This window comes from Medicago sativa, chromosome 3, assembly GCF_051527215.1.
Source record: "Medicago sativa cultivar Bolivia chromosome 3, Bolivia_mono, whole genome shotgun sequence".
Lineage (NCBI taxonomy): Eukaryota > Viridiplantae > Streptophyta > Magnoliopsida > Fabales > Fabaceae > Medicago > Medicago sativa.
The window spans coordinates 91,259,693-91,262,766 of NC_140751.1; the positions used below are offsets into that span (position 1 = coordinate 91,259,693).

Below are 3,074 nucleotides of genomic sequence, written 5' to 3' on the forward strand. Positions count from 1 at the left end.
TTGTTAAACCCATGTAGAAATCAAACATGCAATAAAACAAATTAAACGGTTCATGTTGGAACTAAAATAACAGAGAAATCATGTCCACCATAATTTCTTCCCAAGCTCATGCACCTTGCAACCATCAATATCATCAATATTGAGTTAAACTTTAGAGAACTGTTCACACTTTTCTACAAGGCTTCTCAATTGCTTGCATTTATTGCCGACAAGATGTTTTCTACTCGCATATACTGTTCATTCCTGCATAGTACTTTTGTCCTGCGGTTATATATTTCCTTTTTGTTATCTGTTAGATAGTATTAGATTTGACATGATCGTTTGTCCTGGGAACAGTTGCATTTTTACATTTTCAAGGCACTTTAAGCCTTAAGGAATCAATATATCAGTATTATAATGCAGTAAATGTCCTGCAGAGCATCCAAAACAATAAAAACTGAGTTTTATATTATCCTAAAAAAAAGTATAGGGGATGTCCCACAATAAAAATCCTATCTGAACCTAAGAACACTACAGCTGACACTTGAAGATGACAATATTTACACTCAAGAAAGCCTACAGCCCCATCTACCTATTTTTCCAAAAACTTTTATTTTATTGCACAGATCATTTGTTCATTCTCTATAAATACCCACATTCTATACACACGAAAATTTGCAAACAAATAGTAAACATAAAAATTAATTGATCAGCTTCACTGCAACCCATCTTCTTCCGAGATTATATGCTTTACTCTGTACTTCTTCATCTTCCTTTTCTGCCAATTTCAAAAACTTCTGCAAAACACAAATTGAAACCAAAAATAATCAGGGTATTATTGAGAATAAACTTCTGCAAAACACAAAGTATTTGCCAAATTTCAGGTTTACATCCTTCTATGCTATTCATTAAAAATTTATCATCCTGTCCATTTTTTTTTATAGCTGGAAGCCCTCATTATGAAATCAATTGATAGGTCTTCTTCTAAATGAAGAGTTTTAAGGTATAACAATTTAACAAAGAGGCAAGTGTATTTGTTTTGAAAAACATAATATCATTTTATTAAAAGTTTACTATCTCTATTCACCGTGTAGATGCTCACAGGTAACATATGAGACTTGTGCTCAACGAAGGTCACAAAAATACCTGAAATTTACACCCACGTGGAGCCAGGTAGCAAAGCTTATAATTTTTATTTCCCTTCAATGGTGACTTCCCTGTATCATAAGCAAGACAACAACATCATCAATTTTTCCATATAATAGAATATGCATACTGGTCTTCTTTAACTACGAGGCACAGGATCTAAGTAAAACAAACAACAGTTAAGGTTTGCTTTGAGATCAAACATCACAATGACTTCAATTTTAAAGCATGTGTTTGGTTCTTTCTACTAATGTCAAGCCAAGGCTGAAAAGGACTCAAAAATATCAAAAATAGCAAGTCTGAAGTTTCACACTATGCTTCAAAAATTGCAAGTTTGATACAACACAATGCTTCAAAAATATGTTACTATTTTTTTAAATCAGAGTTCTGTTCATATTAACGTATTTTCACACTATGCACATGTGGCACACCTAAGAATTAGAACGGAACATGATTTCATCTGGTGCAGAAACATTTATAATTGAAGCTCAATGAAAGTACTTGCAATCAGTACTGATTAAGGCACATGAAGCATTTGCCGATATATCTCATGCATTTGATTTTATCGACATATCCAACAACCTATCCAGTGCTTCCATGTTTGTGTTGCATTTAGGTGTGAGTTGCATTCTCAGAGGAACTTTTGTGCCACTTTCCACCTCTCTGCATTATAAGCCAAGCAACAAAGTTATAATACATAAGTTATAAATAGGATTAAGAATGAATGAGTAATAAATCGTAGTAAAAGGTGGTTATAACACTAAAAAACTATGAACAATATCCTTATTGTCCATATTTTAGCTACCTTAAAGAGATCAATAAGATGCTCACAAGTTGGTTAGCTTCATATGAGATATTCTTGCAAAATATTATTTACTTATATGAGTTTAAAACTGTGAGAAAAGTTCTAAATAGACCATAGTTGTCAGATATCACCCAAAAAAACATTCTTAATTAAAAAATTTATACCAAGATATATGCAGATATGAAAAGATGGATTACACAATTAGAAAGTGGGATATCTAAGCAAAAATTATTTAGCACGTTAACAAAATATCTTATTTAATATATCAAAATAGAGAAGTGATTGTCCTACTCGATGACTGATCTGGAAATTATTAACCACAAAAATACAGTTGAACATATAAGAAACAATCCAATCACTTTTAATGTTAAGACCTATAGATATCAAAATAAAATTTGAAACAAAACACAATCCAATTAACATCAAAAATGGTATTTCGAATGCTAATAATGAGAGGAAACACATGTTCAAAATAGAAATGGGGGATTTGTGATTTATACATAATTTGTTCCAAAAATAAAATCAAGTCATAAATCAAACTATCTCATAGGTAAATTATAAGATTAGATTCGAATTTCAAAGTACAAAAGATTAGTGTTTCCGAAAAAAAATCAGAAATTTAGGGTTTTAGTAAAATATGTAGTAGAAAGGAAAACTTACACATGGTGAATATCTGCCAAATGAAACTACCCATATTTTAGATCAGCTCCTTTCGTGATTCTGTATGTATAGAAAGACAGATATGGTTGAGGATATGATGAAAATGAGGTAAAAGGAGGCCGCGATCGACTATGAATGTGGTGGAAACGGGCGGCGGCGGTGCTCATGAGAAGGGAGAGAAGTAAGAAGTGATTAGGGTTTCAGATTGAAAGGAATGAGGGAAGACAAACTAACACGTTTGGTTAAAAAGAATTATTGGGCTTGGCCCATTTCTAGATAGTGCAGTGGGAGTGTATGCCTAAAACAATCCTGCAAATAGTAATATGTCCAAAATTTTATTTTTATTAATTTAAGGCAAATGTTAACTTGTGCCCTCAAGGGCACATGTTAAGAAACTCCTTATAGAAATATACGTATCAAAAGTCGTGCAGTTGACTTCTTAAAGTTAAAATATTATGATTTCCAACGCAAAATTGCTTTTTTT

General features: G+C 32.0%; 1 long non-coding RNA gene across 1 annotated transcript; it reads right to left on the reverse strand.

The window, feature by feature from the left end:
• Window positions 1–341: 341 nt before the first annotated feature.
• LOC146941886 (uncharacterized) lies at window positions 342–2,806 on the reverse strand. The gene is made up of 4 exons (XR_015032501.1): window positions 2,591–2,806; window positions 1,557–1,788; window positions 1,126–1,196; window positions 342–776 (listed from the first exon to the last, which is right to left on the reverse strand). It is a non-coding gene; the product is annotated as an uncharacterized LOC146941886 (long non-coding RNA).
• Between the last annotated feature and the right edge of the window lie 268 nt (window positions 2,807–3,074).